Genomic DNA, 14,833 nt, shown 5'->3' on the forward strand with positions numbered 1-14,833 from the left:
GGTGCCATTTTCTAGGGGCTTATAAGGGGGCAAAGTCTTTGCCAATTAGAGAATTACCAAGTTGATAAATCAGTTTTAGGAGAGAGCATACCCAGTAGGGCCTGATTAGCAGGCTCCAGTGCACTAATAAAGCCATAACCATCAGCATTAAGTGCAAACAGTGGGGGGTGCACATAAACAACAGGGCTCTTTCCTACAAAAGGTTTGTTTTTTTGCTAACTAGTGACTCTGTTGGCTGTGTCAATTTAGTACAAAATTGAGCTATCTCCTCCCTGGAAGCCTCAACATGGCACCACGTTAAAATAGAATCGCATGTGGAAATGGGCAAAGTAAAGTATTCTTTCATGTAAGTGGAGGGAGCTCGATGTATTGTACTGCTGTTCCCTGAATACCCAAAGCTGACAAGCACCCTGCATGGGATTTCAGATCTTTCTGGTGGGAATCAAAATCCATGTCTGCAAGGGTGCTTCCCTGTAGGACTTAGGAAGGTATTTATGGAGTTGCTGGTTGATTTTCCAGGCATTTTTTAAGTTTGATGAGTGTGACAGCACAGTTATGCTTTTGAGATTAATTTGGACTGGTGGCATATTTACAGAAAAAAGACTACTGTGTTCCTGGAATGATGTACCTGTGTGTTCTCACACACAACTGATAATGCAGAAAAGTTTCAAATATTGTCACAAGCTGCTTGCCACCGATACTCTGCGACTTTTAGCACAAGTCAAAGGACAAACTACTTAAACAGGAGCCCTTGGAGTATCCCTTGCAGATATCAATATAGAACAGTGCCAGAAAAGGATAGACTATCACAGGAGTGTAACTGAAAGGCCAGGAGACTTAGGCGGTCATTCTGACCCTGGCGGTCAAAGACCGCCAGGGCGGAGGACCGCGGGAGCACCGCCGACAGGCCGGCGGTGCTCCAATGGGGATTCCGACCGCGGCGGTAAAGCCGCGGTCGGACCGGCAACACTGGCGGTCTCCTGCCAGTGTACCGCCGCCCCATTGAATCCTCCAAGGCGGCGAAGCTTGCTGCGCCGCCGAGGGGATTCCGACCCCCCCTACCGCCATCCAGATCCCGGCGGTCCGACCGCCGGGAACCGGATGGCGGTAGGGGGGGTCGCGGGGCCCCTGGGGGCCCCTGCAGTGCCCATGCCACTGGCATGGGCATTGCAGGGGCCCCCGTAAGAGGGCCCCTACAAGTATTTCACTGTCTGCTTGGCAGACAGTGAAATATGCGACGGGTGCCACTGCACCCGTCGCACAGCTTCCACTCCGCCGGCTCGATTCCGAGCCGGCTTCATCGTGGAAGCATCTTTCCCGCTGGGCTGGCGGGCGGCCTGAAGGCGGCCGCCCACCAGCCCAGCGGGAAAGTCAGAATTACCGCGGCGGTCTTTTGACCGCGCAGCGGTATTCTGGCGGCCCCCGACAGGCCGGCGGCGACCGCCTCCGGTCAAAGTCGGAATGAGGGCCTTATTCTGTTAGCAAGGTCCCTGATTAAAAGTGAAGCAAGAGAATGTAGAGCATGCCTGCTCTGGATGAAGGGAAAAGGATGACTAAAAATAGATCATGGCCAATTAAGTTGTTAGGGATGTGTCAAGCCAAAGCCTTACTGTGTTTGTTGTGGGAAAAGCAATCCATTCTCACAGTTAGGTATCGCCTAAATGTTTAACCCCTTTGGTACCCAGGACGTAACAGTTACGTCCTCGGCTGCACCGCTCGGGTGCAGAGGACGTAACCGTTATGTGCTGGTATGGGCCCTCGGGGGAAGTGCTAGCGCTCCCCTGATGGCCTCACAACCCCCCTCCCATGGGCAGGGATGGAAAGGGAATCGTTTCCCCTTCCACCTCGACCCCCCCAGTGACTTTTGTTGACATCATCGTCCTCATCAGTGGCTGCCCCCACACATTGGAAGAGAAATGCAAAATCACGTCTGGGGGCAGGAGAGGCATCAAATGAAAAGAAAGGCCTTTCCTTTCCTTTGATGTCTCTCTGCTTCAGAAATGCCCACTAGAAACCAGGGATTTCTGTGTATGTTGTGTTTATGAATAAGGGGTGTAGGCCCCTTTGGCAAGGGCCGCTCCCCAAGGGGGCAATACATTTTTAGGCCCTTTCTGCCCCCCTGGGGGCAGATCAGCCTATTTTAATTAGGCCGATTTGTCCCCAGGGGGGGCAGAACCCACTTGACACCAGGAATCTTTTTTTTGTCAGTTCACACAAGGTGAGCGACCCCTTAGGCAAGGGTCGCTCCCCTGAGGGGGGATTTTTTTTTAGCCCAATTCCGTACCCCCAGGGGGCAGATTGGCCTATTTTAATTAGGCTGATCAGTCCCCTAGGGAGCAGAAACCACTAGGGACCAGGATTTTTTTTTTAGATTTTATTTTACAGATGGGGAGCAATTTTATTTCAGGTCATTTCTGACTCCCTTGGGGGAAGATCTGCCTATTTGTCTTAGGCCAATATTCCCCCAAGGGGAGCAGAAACCACTAGACACCAGGGATTTTTTTTGCAACAATTTCACACAAGGGGAGCAATCCCTTAGGCAAGGGTCACTCCCCTGGAGGACAAATATATTTTAAGCCATTTCTGTCCCCCCTTGGGAGCAAATCAGCCTATTTTTATTAGGCACAAGGGATTTTTTGTAAAAAAAAATTACAGACGGGGAGTGACCACTTAGACAAAGGGGGGGGGAGAAACCATTTAGGCACCAGGGATTGGTGTGTGTGTGTTTTTTTGGGGGGGCAGCCCCTTGGGCAAGAGTTGCTCCCCATGGGGGCACATTACTGTTGCCCATTTCCAACCCCTTTTGGGACAGATCTGCCTATTTTAGGAAGGCCCATCTGCCCCAAAGGGGGGCAGAAAGCCCACCAGAGTCCAGGGAAGAATTTTTCTAAAAAAAAGAGGGTGGGGGTTTGGCCATACCCCCGCCCGAATAAATGGGGACAAAGATGTTCTGCCTACCAGTGGGCAGATGGGCCAATTACCCCCGATCCACTCCCAGGGGGGCAGAAAGCCTACTAGATGCCAGGGAATAAAAATTAAAAAAAACATTTTGGGGTGGTGGCTACCAACCAGTATGGACATGGTTATGCCCCCACCCCAACTGAAGGGGGTAACAGTCTTTCAGCTCTCCCTCCGCACACTAAAATATCTTATCCTATGGCAAGCAAGAGGACATTTGATTATTTTGGGTTCTGGTTTTACATTTGGGTTATGAGTGCTTGACTGTCAAAATCGTCTCACTTGGAATGGTGAGGGCTGAACTTTTTGGACTTTGGGATTGTGCCACATAGAAAAATCTGCGAGACCTAGACACATCTGAAAACTAAACATCTGGGTGAGTCCAGGGTGGTGTGCTTCACATGCACCCGCACCATTTTCTTACCCACAATGCAATGCAAATATCCAACTTTCCTTGAAATGACACATTTTTCGCACATTTTTGTGATGGAACCTTCAGGAATCTGCAGGAATCCACGAACTTCCTACCACTCAGCATTGTTGCATCTATACCGATAAAAATTCTGCCCCACTTCTCACTCCCCAATTTTTTTTTTTTAAAACTGCCCTTTTGGACCCGCTTTGGTTCCCCCTCATTTTCAACATGTTTTTGGCTCTTCCCTGTCACAGGCACTTGGCCCACCTACACAAGTGAGGTATCATTTTTACCAAGAGACAGAGGAGATCGTTGGGGGGTAGGAAATTTGTGCCAGTGCAGTGATGCCAAGCAGAAATGAGGGGAATTTCTTTTTTTTTCCCTTAATTTGAGGTTTGTTGAGGATTCTGGGTAAGAAAACACTGGGGGATCCATGCAAGTCACATCTCCCTGGACACCCTCGGGTGTCTAGTTTTCAGAAATGTTTGGGTTTGGTAGGTTTCCCTAGATGGCTGCTGAGCCTAGGGCCAAAAATGCAGGTGCCCCAGCAAAAACAAGTAGTTTTGTATTTCATCATTTTGATGTATCCACACAGTGTTGTGGGGCATTTCCTGCCACAGGCACTAGGCTTAACCAGACAAATGAGGTACCATTTTTATTGGGAGGCTTGAGTGAATTCTGGGTAGATGGAATTTTGCAGCTCCTCTCAGATTCCAGAACTTTGCAGCACCAAAATTTGAGGAAAACATGTTTTTTTTTGCCAAATATTAAGGTTTGCTTCGGATTCTGGGTAACAGAACCTGGTGAGAGCACCACAAGGTACCCCTTCCTGTGTTCCCCTAGCTATCTAGTTTTCAGACACGTCCAGGTTTTCTAGGTTTTTTCTAGGTGCCGCCTGAGCTAAAGGCCAAAATCCAAAGCTAGGCTCTGCAAAAAACAGGTCAGTTTTCTTTGGGATAGTGTGATGTGTACATGTTGTGTTTTGGGGCATTTCCTGTCGCGGGCACTAGGCCTACCCATGTAAGTGAGGTACCATTTCTATCGGGAGACTTGGAGGAATGCTGGGTGGAAGTAAATGTGTCTTCTCTCAGATTCCAGAACTTTCTGTCACCGAAATGTGAGGAAAAGGTGTTTCTTTGTCAAATTGTGAGGTTTGCTAAGGATTCTAGGTAACAGAACCTGGTGAGAGCACCACAAGTTACCCCATCCTGGGTTCCCCTAGGTGTTTCGTTTTCAAAAATGCACAGGTTTGATAGGTTTCACTAGGTGCCAGCTGAGCTAGAGGCCAAAATCCACAGCTAGGCACTTTCCAAAAAAACACCTCAGATTTCATTGGAAAAATGTGATGTGTCCATGTTGTATTTCCTGTCACGGGCATTAGGCCTACCCACGCAAGTGAAGTACCATTTGTATCGGGAAACTTGGGGAAACACATAATAGCAGAACAAGTGTTACTGCCCCTTGTCTTTCTCTAAATTTTTTCCTTCCAAATGTAAGACAGTGTGTAAAAAAGACGTCTATTTGAAAAATGCCCAGCAATTCACATGCTAGTACAGGGACCCCAGAATTCAGAGATGTGAAAATAACTTGCTTCTTAACACCTTATCTTGTGTCCATTTTTTTTTAAATACAAAGGTTTCCTTGATACCTATGTTTCACTCTTTATATTTCACCAAGAGAATTGCTGTATACCGGGAACACAATGAAAACCCATTGCAAGGTGCAGCTTCTTTATTGGCTCTGGGTACCTACAAGCCCTACATATTCCTGCAAGCAGAAGAGTCCAGCAGACATAACGGTAAATTGCTTTCGAAAATCTGACATCGCAGGAAAAAGTTACAGAGTAAAATGTGGAGAAAAATGGCTGTTTTTTCACCTCAATTTCAATATTTTTTCATTTCAGCTGTTATTTTTTTTGTAGGAAAACCTTGTAGAATTAACGCAGATGACCCCTTATTGAATTTAGAATTTTGTATACTTTTTAGAAATGTTTAGCTGTTAAGGATCCAGCATTGGTTTCACACACATTCCTGTCACTAACTGGAAGGAGGCTAAAAGGCTAACTTAAGCTAATGGAATTATTCTGCCTTATCGAAAAGAGTGTGTTTCTTTGCTAAAACAAATGTTAGAATTAGTGTGCATTTAGTGGTCCCTGCTGGAGTAAAGCAGAAGCATATACAAGGTCTCTGTAGAAGTTATCAAAATAAATGTTTGTAATGTGTTCTATTTCTTAGCAGTGTTTCGGTGGCCTAACTGACTTTATTCATTGTATTTGTATATTTTGCTTGTAGTTATGTTTCTAACCTATCTTCTTTCCTCGAGGGAAAAGAGTGATAAGATGAAAATGTTTCCATACTTTGTAATGATTATCCAGAGTGACGTAATTGGAGCTTTGAACAAATGTATTAGTTTGAGTTTGGTCAATGGAATAACAGCAAATAGAAAGGCTTAGAGCTAACATTTTATATAATTTTGATACCTGTTAGTATTTTAATTGGACATAGTTTTTTCAGCATACTTCTTTGAACCAATCAGAGTGTTTAGTAAGTTTAATTTAATGTTCAGTCACCATATATTTGGGGCAGTCAAGCAGTCAGGCAGTCAAGCAGTCAAGCAGTCAGAGAGTTAGTCTTTCATTCGTCTTTAGCTAATGTTTATTATTTTCTGAGTTTACTTAGTTTGTTCAATACTGAACAAATGCTTTGATGGTTTAGTAATCTTAAAGTCCAAATTCTAAACCTTACCCCTCATGTTGTTCCTGTTCTGATCCTGTTTCGATCCTAATGTCTGATGTTGATGTGCCTTTGATGAAGTAGACGTTGTTGCTGAATACATTTGTGAATGGGTAATTGTATGAAAATGTATATTGTTGTTTGTCTTTTGTTTTTCAGGTACCAACTGCTGATAATATAATACTGCTGCTGTATTTTGATAGTTCCTTAGCTAGATGAGTTTTTAAATTTGTGTTACTAAATTCTTTCCACATGAGGCACAACATGTTAATGCTAATTAGTGGTCATTGAGGTATTATTCTCATATGGATTGATGGAATATTGATGTCTTTCCTTTGTTGATTCAAATGTATTCAATCTCTTTTGCTCAAATTCTGTTGATATGGTTCTGTGTGATAACCATTGAGATATTGTGTTTATTTGCATTGATTAAACTTCAAATTATGTGTAGATTAAGTCAGTCATTATTATTTTTGTATATGTATCATTTGAGTCTGACAATGATTTTCGTGACCTTAGCATTGTTAAAATAGGGAAATAAATCTTTAACTTTTTAACAAATTGTTGTGATTATTGGAGTACTAATTGATTATTGTTGATTGCTATTTATTGCTGATGACATTTATATTGTGACTTTTTTTTTAAGCAAACTGGATTCAGTCCGTCGCCCTAGGGGATTAAATCCGCTGTTTGGTTAATCATGACTAAATAGTTAGGGTTTTCCTGCGTTCCTCCGCCAGGCATAATTTGTGCAAATGGGGTGTTCCCCATTAGGGGAGCCGGAAAAATGGCGAAGAAAATCTATGAGATTTCCTTGCGCCATTTTTTATGGCACTTTTGACGCCTGCTCAAGAGTAGGCATTAAAAAGGGGCTTCCATTTTTAGAATGGAGTCCTGTGTACTCTGCAGGAGTAGCACAAATATTTTGGCATGCCTCCTGCAGAGAAATTATGCTATTGTCTCCTACCATGCGCCATATTTTAAATATGGCGTACACATGCTGGCAGTAGCGGGATGCTAAAGGCCCAGGGAAAGTGGCACTGCACTCTGTGCAACTCCACTTTCCATAAATCCACCCCTAACAATCAATCCCCTGAATGCGGACACCATTGCACTATGGTGCAAGGACACCTGCGTTGGTGCTAGGCAGCTAAATTTAGTGTCAGCACAAGGGGAAAAGCAGGGATGTACTGTATTCTTGTAAATACGGCACATGCCTGCATTTGGAAAGTGGAGCAGTGCTGCTGATTTTGGCGCAGCACCAGATTGTTGTAAATCTGGCCCATAGTTTTTATTCTTTTTAGTGTAACCCTGAAACTTTCCCATACAAATCACCCTGGCTACTCTAACATCACTATTTGCTCTCAGACTCAGCTACCGCCCAGCAATCCAAGGGAGCATCAATAAATCTGTTTTTCCATGCCCAATGGATAAAGGAGTATCCCACCAGCCACATGAACTCCTTGGACCTCTCCAGGCCACTCACACATACTGTGAAAAGAAACAGATTTCAGTGGAGCGAAAAAGCAGCCCCCTCCCACACAAACCGCAGTACTCTCTCATGCACGCACATATCGCTCGCAGCATTTTGGGAGCCACCTACCAATCAGTCTAATCTATGCCCCGTCCCATTCCAAATGAGCGGCCATGGTTGCTGCCCCAGTCCTGAACAAGTGGGTCCCTAAGCTACCCAACTGTCACGCTATCCATTGCAGCACCATCCTCAAAACAGCCAAAAACTGAAATGAGATATGCTGCTCACCATTCAAGTGACAAAATATGACCTAGTTCGTGGCCACCACCCATTTCTAGAAACTGCACCACTCTTGGACCGGGCCCGCATCACCATTCCCCCTTTTCATCAGCCATACCCATTTTCCCTTCCTGAGCTGGTACATCTTGGACCTCCTCAACCAAATGCTCAACTTCTCATCCTCCAATCGTGTCTCCCTACACCGCACGCCAGCAGTCTTGCCCAGTCCAAACAGTTCAGAGACTTGAGAAGCCACAAAAAACATTCATATCATGTACAGCCTGAAGAGTGCCACTTAATAACTGTCCTTGAAGCAAACAGGCAGCATGTGCAACAATTCCAATGTTAATTCAAAAGTGATGACCTCTCTCAAAAGCCCTGCGCTGCCCTGACCTTTCTCTCCACCATCCTTTTGACATCCTACCCAGAATGGTGTCCTTAGCTGGATCAAAACCAAAAAAACAACTCACCATAAAAGGATACACCCGCTAACTTACCCCAATAGTCGCAGGTGCCAAACTTTTGTGAATCAAAAACAAGACAAAAAATATCACTCTTGCCTCAAGTGCTCCTTGATCCTGACTCCACCACTGCTCCTCAATCCCTTCAAAAGATTGAAATTCCAACCAGGCCAGGTGGTAACTCCTTTGAGTGGACTCAGCTAATGACTTCTCAATGAGCCTAACGACCATCATGCCCTCAGTTCCCAAATCTCTGCTGGGACCGTCGTCTTGTGTTCGCTATGCAAGATGTCAGGCTGCGGCAACATTGCCACTGTGAACGAGGCAGCAAATCGGCAAGGGAATTATTGACCCCTGAGATGTGTGCTGCCCTAAAAAATGACATTCAAACTTAAACAGCGGAGCATGAACCGCCGCTCCCGCCACAGCAGAAAAAATATGAACCTACCACACTGTGTCCTCTTCACGAAATACCATGAAGGCCCGACATAGCGAGGCCCATCCACCGGCAAAAAGTCCTACCCCACCGCACCACTCTGAAAGCAAAATTCAGAAAGCCAAGTAGCTGCTGTACTACCTTCAATTCAACCTTGTGTAAAAACTGAAGTTGCCAGAGAAAAAACACAATCTCCTCCACTTTGTCCGCTGGCAGCCATGCCACAAGTGTCACCCTGTCCAATTCAAAGCCCAGGAATGTCAGTACCCTGCTAGGACCCTCCATCTTTTTGGGAGCCAAAGGAACCCCCAGGTCACCTGCCTATCTTTCAAAACACTTCAGAGCCATGCCACATGCCCTGGACTCCGATTTACCCACAAAAAGGAAATCATCCATCTAGTGAGACACCTCCTGATGTCTGCTCACTTTCGTGAAAACCTACTGAAGAAAAGTACTAAAAGCTTCAAACAATGCACAGGAGATATCTCAACCCATCAGGAGTTCCCTGTCCACATATATAGCCTCATCCATATGCATGCCCAACAAAGAAAAATCTACCAGGTGAATGGGCAACAGCCGAAAAGATGCCTTAATGTCACACTTGGCCAGTTCCGAACCCCTTCCACACCCACAAATAAGGTGAATAGCATTGGCTACCGACACATAGACCAATTGGGTATCCTCGGGTGCGATAAAATTGTTCACTGATGCCCTCTCTGCCATCATTGGTGTATAATACAAAACTCCCCCTTTTTCTCCTTTGGCACCACACCCAATGGTGAGATCATCAAGTCCTCCATGGGCCACTCATAGAAAGAGCCCACAATCCTCCCCTCACTGACCTCCCTGGTCAACTTGTCTGATACCACTCCTGCCAACTACAAATTGTTAGCCTAATACTTCACTCTCTAACCCTGATATCCCATCCATGAAACCTTTTCTGAAACCCCAATCCAATCGCAATGCAGTTTCTTTATCAGGATACAGAATCAACCAGGGAAGCCACTTGCTAAGCTTCATTGGCATATAAGTCCTTTGGGCCAGCAGCACCTTGAGCCCCACGCCCTCTGGTTGCCCTCCATTGTTCTGCTCGATTGGCAAGCAAGAAACACTGCATAACTGGGTACTTTCCCCTGCATTTGGAGCACTCATGTTTAAATTTACAAGGGTGTCGTGAGCAGAAACCATTATTGAAATTCCAACAGTCTCCCGCAATAGAGACAGGGGGATGCTGTGTGTTACCTGCCCCCACCTGGGAGGGACTAGGTTGGAAATGCTTATAGATCACAGACAGACCACTTGGTGTGTGTGTCATGGAATTGACTGAGAGGACACCATCCACTGCACCCACAACTCAGAATCTACATCCCACCCCCCAAGGTTTTTCTTAATTCACGCCCACCCATGCCTGGAACTCCACATCATAGCTAAGCAATGTGTACCCCCAAAATGCATCTGAGCTTTCTAGATGATGTTCATGTACTTGAGGAGAGCAATAGTCCTATCCAGGTATTTGTCACAGTAAATGCCCCCGTATATAAGGAAAGCGGATGTCCAATCTTCCATCGTGATGGGGACTCCAGGCTTACACGCTGGCTCCCAAAATCCTCCTTGGACCCCTCTTTAGCCTGTATGTTCCTGTGTAATAGCTTAAACACATCTACATATTTATCCTTCTGTTAGACTTGACAGCCTTAGGGTGGTCACCCCTAAGCTTTTGCCTTCCTCCCTCCACTTTTTGGACACTGTTTTTGCGGCTTTTAGAACTCTGCACAATTTACCACTGCTAACCTGTGCTAAAGTGCATATGCTGTCTCCTTTAAACATGATGACATTGGATCATACCCAATTGGCTTACTTAATTTACTTATAAGTCCTAGTAAAGTGCACTATAGGTGCCCACAGCCTGTAGATTAAATGCAAACCCAGGATGAGCAGCCTCACTTGCATACATCTGCATTTAGAATGGGTCTTCCTGGCTGAGAGGGTGGAGTGCCTGACACTTACATGTCAAAGGACAGTAGCCTGCGCCCACACAAAGGACTGCCACACCCCCTACTGGAACCCTGGCAGACAGGATTTAACTTAAAGGGGGCCTGGTGCACCTCTAAGCCACTCCTTGAAGTCTCCCCCACTTCAAAGGCACTTCAAAGGCCAAGAAGAACTGCCTGGTTGCCCAAAGGACTCACCTGACTGCTTTCTGTGAAAGACTGCTGCCTTGCTGCTCTCTGGCTGTGCTGAGAAGTGGTCTCCAAGGGCTTGGATAGAGCTTGCCTCCTGTTCCCTGAAGTCTCAGGACTAAAAAGACTTTCTTCCTGCAAGAAGAAATCTCAGTGCGGCGAAAATCAACGCACCACCTGCCAGAAACGACGCATAGCCTGCATTGCGGGGAGAAAATCACTGCATGCCGAACTAAAAAGACGCAGCCAGACTTTGCAAGGAAAAGATCGACGCAGTGCCAGCGTAACGACCATAAATTTGACGCACAGCCCACTGGACCGACGCACAGCCGAACCGGAACGGCTTCCTGAGAGGAATTGATGAAGCTCCAGCCGTGCGTTAGAATTTTCCACGCAACGTCCCCACCGGATCCACAATGCCCCTGTGACTTTGTCCTGCCAGTGCTGGATTTCAACGCATCGTCCCCGGGGTGTCCGAAAACCCCGCAACCCGAAGAGGAGCCATGTCTGAGCGCTGGAAATTGACACAAAGCCTTCCCTCCATGAAAAATAAACAATGCATCGTTGTGTGCGGCCTGAGAAATCAAAGCACACCTCTGTTTTTCACGCCTCTCCTCCTCTGAGGTTCCTTGCAGAGTATTTGCACGCAAAACAGGTACTTTGTGCTTGTAAGAGACATTTGTTGCTTTGAAGAGACTAAAGACACTTTATATCATTTTTAGTGATATCACAACATATACTTATTGCATTTTAATCATTTGACCTGCATTTTTCCAGATAAATATTATATATTTTTCTAAACACTCTGTGGTTTATTTTTATGGTGTTCTACTGTGTTATTGCATGATTTATTGCTCAAATACTTTACACATTGCCTTCTAAGTTAAGCCTAACTTCTCAGTGCCAAGCGGCCAGAGGGTGGGCACAGGATAATTTGGATTGTGTGTGACTTACCCTGACTAGAGTGAGGGTCCTTGCTTGGACAGGGTGTAACCTGACTGCCAACCAAAGACCCCCTTTCTAACTTTTTCTGTGCTTAAGTTTTTTTTTTAACACATGAGAACCGAGGGCCATTCCAAACCCTTATAGGGTAGCCTTTTCTTATGCACACCCTGTCCTTATCCTCAACCTCTGTGTCCCCTTCACTTTTCTTCCCTGCTTCAGCCTCTGTTCCCACATCTACCTTGGCCATTTTTACTTCCTGGCTCTGCTCCTGTACTTCCCCAGTGTTGTCCCTTCCCCCCTCCAATAGGTTTGTATTGTACTTGGTTTCACCTGCACTGGGGGGGTTCCTCACGCAGAACACCACTCTACCTTACAATTGAGCCCTGTTTCCTGTTCCTGCGCCATCCTTTGGTCCCGTCTCTGGTTGTCCTTGTGTGTGTCTGCCAAGGCTCCCTTGTCTGCACTCGGCTCCTGCAAAATATCAATTAAAGAAGACGTTATGACGCTTCTGTGTCCCTTTCCCCCACTCCTACCTTGCTCACCCCAGCCTCCCGTATCTCCCCATCTTCTCAATCATGGCTGTCATCCTCATAACTGAGACTGGCTGTGGTCATGACTTGGCAACCACCTGTGGATCAGTTCCCCTGTTGTCATTCCCGGCTCAGTTGATGCCCATCTTCAGCCCCCACCTCATCAGGATTACTGACTCCAATATGGAGTGTGGTTTTGGACCCTCTGGCAGGAGGCTCTGCACCTCTGGACATGACTGAAATGTCAGGACATCTCCATGGTCGTGCAGCACCTAGCGGGTTCCTTAAAAGCCTGGGCAGATATACTCAGCGGGTGATGCCTTGCTGATTTTGAATGGCATCTCTATTTGGAGTTAGTGCAAGGTCTCTATTGCACCTGGAGAGAACTTTGATTAGATCTCTTTGTCACCACCAAGAACGCATAATGTCAGCACTGTTGTGTGCTGAAATTTCATCTTGAGTAGAACTCCAGATCATTTTCACCTTTCTGTCAATACCACTCCTGCCCGCATTCTCAAGAAGATCAGTACCGACATAGCTTAAGTCATCCTTGTGGCTTTGGATTGAGCACAGAGAATCTGGTATCCTGAACTCCTGAATATGAACATCTTTCCTTTGTTCAGGCTATCCTTCTCGGAGGAACTCCAGGCACATCAATAGGGTTCTGCACCCAAAACGGCCCACTCTTCACCTATAGGGTGTAGATTGAGCTGAGACAGTTAAGAGTGTTCAGCCTTCCGCCCAAAGTGTGTGATGTTATCATGGCAGCCAGGTCCCTAAATAAAAACAGTATCTGCCTACTAATGGGTCAAATTTGTGGCGTGGTGTGTTGAAAAACAAGGTGAGCCTCTGTTTGCACCCATGTCTGAAGTTTTGTTGTTTGTGCTGTTGCTAGCCCGGCATGGCCTTGCTTCGGGCATGGTTAAAGGATATCTTTCACCCGTTTTGGCTTTCTTGTGGTTGTCAGATCAACCCTCTCTGTTCAAGCCACCCATTGTGGCAAGTTCCTTGAAAGGTTTACAACTCCTTTCCACCCATTCCTTTCATCATGCCCCAGTTTGGCCTCAATTTAGTTCCTACATTTCTGATGTGTTCACCTTTTGAGCCCATGCACAGCTGCCCTCTGTGACTGCTTACCATCAAAACAGTCTTTCTTGTGGCAGTACATCTGCCAGGAGGGTTAGTGAGTTGCAGGCACTCTCAGTCAACCCTTTGTATACTACATTATTTCTGGACAAACAGGTCCTTAGAACCTGTGCCTCCTTTCCTCTCAAGGTTGTGATGCCTTTTCACATCGGACAGAACATCATGGTGCTGACTCTTTTTGCTCCACCTCATCCTTCCAAAGAAGAGGAGAGACTCCACCACCTGGCTCCAAAAAAGAGCGCTATCATTCTATATTGTTCATACTAAAGACTTCTGGGTGAATGATCAATTCTTTGTGGGTTTTATTTAAGTGAAGAAAGGCAAAGCAGTGCACAATTGAACCATCTCCAAATGGATTGAACTCTGCATTACAATCAGCTACACACTGGCCAAGACGCAACCACCTGAAGGTTTCCAGGCTCATTCCTCCGGAGCCAAGGCTCGCAACGACTGCGTTAGCTCAGAGGGTCCCAGTCCTAGATATCTATCAAGAAGCTACACATTTGCCAAACCCAACTGCCTAGACAATTAGGTCCAGCATGATGGGCATTTTATCCATTCAGTCTCCCAGGTCCTTTTAGTGTAAACAGTCAGAAGACCCTTCTTCAGGCAGAGGTTTTTTAGTATCTATTCAAAGATGAGGAATTTGCGGCTAAAAATCTCTATCACTTCATAAAAATGACATCCCTTCAGTAACACCTTATATGGTAGAAGCTCTAGCTAGCCACAGACTCCTTACTAACCCTCCCATCATCTGGTTTTACCATCTATGACTTCTTTTTCAAGAGGTCCTTGACAATCTTAACCTAACACACAGATTTTATATCTCAGTGTGCTTCATGCTTCTAGCGTAGGAAAAATAGTCACAAAACAGACATTAGCACAGTGAGTTGAATCCTTCATGGGCACTATGAATGTCAGTTCAGATGCGAACCATGCCACGCAGAGCTGAATGACCGGACCTACATGTAGCAAGGGGGCTGCCCAGAAAAATGTCTGGACACAGTCTGACACTTAGGGAATAATCTAACGTAAGGAATCTGCAGCTAGAGTCTCTACCAGATAAGGTATTGCCAAAGGAAAGAAACTTGTTCTGCTATGGGACTTCCCAAATTCTAACAGTCTACTTAAGAAATATTATCCAGTAGGTGGGTATTCTCAGGTTGTTATTAACTGGGCTGAAGCCTGAGGATCCTGCGGTGATGTGGAGGGCCCTACTCAATCCCAGTCAATTTCCATCTTTGGGGTGCCATTCCACTTGGATAATATTGCTACTT

The sequence above is a fragment of the Pleurodeles waltl genome, chromosome 1_2 (genome assembly GCF_031143425.1).
Source record: "Pleurodeles waltl isolate 20211129_DDA chromosome 1_2, aPleWal1.hap1.20221129, whole genome shotgun sequence".
NCBI lineage: Eukaryota > Metazoa > Chordata > Amphibia > Caudata > Salamandridae > Pleurodeles > Pleurodeles waltl.